The sequence below is a fragment of the Engraulis encrasicolus genome, chromosome 8, assembly GCF_034702125.1.
Source record: "Engraulis encrasicolus isolate BLACKSEA-1 chromosome 8, IST_EnEncr_1.0, whole genome shotgun sequence".
In the NCBI taxonomy this organism is placed as follows: Eukaryota; Metazoa; Chordata; class Actinopteri; order Clupeiformes; family Engraulidae; genus Engraulis; species Engraulis encrasicolus.
Genome location: NC_085864.1, coordinates 56,867,313 through 56,867,649, shown reverse-complemented (window position 1 = coordinate 56,867,649; position 337 = coordinate 56,867,313).

The following is a 337-nucleotide window of genomic DNA, read 5'->3' as shown; positions in this document are numbered from 1 at the left end:
ACCTTTCCTTGCTATTTTTACATGGTTATTAGAAATTAAAAGGAATACCTGTGGTATTTCAAATTGAAAAACATGTGAAGTACTCATTTCTTTTGCAAATCACTTGTAATTATGAACTACAGTATATCACGAAAGTGAATACACCCCTCACAGTTTTTCAGATTTTTGAGTATATCTTTTCATAGGAAAGCATTACAGAAATGTAACTTTGACACAATGATTAGTGACCTTTTAACAACATATTTAACCGCTTAAATTTCTTGTTCACTCAGAAAAAAACAAAATACAGCCATCAATGTTTGAACATGTACTCACAAAAGTGAGTACACCCCAGATT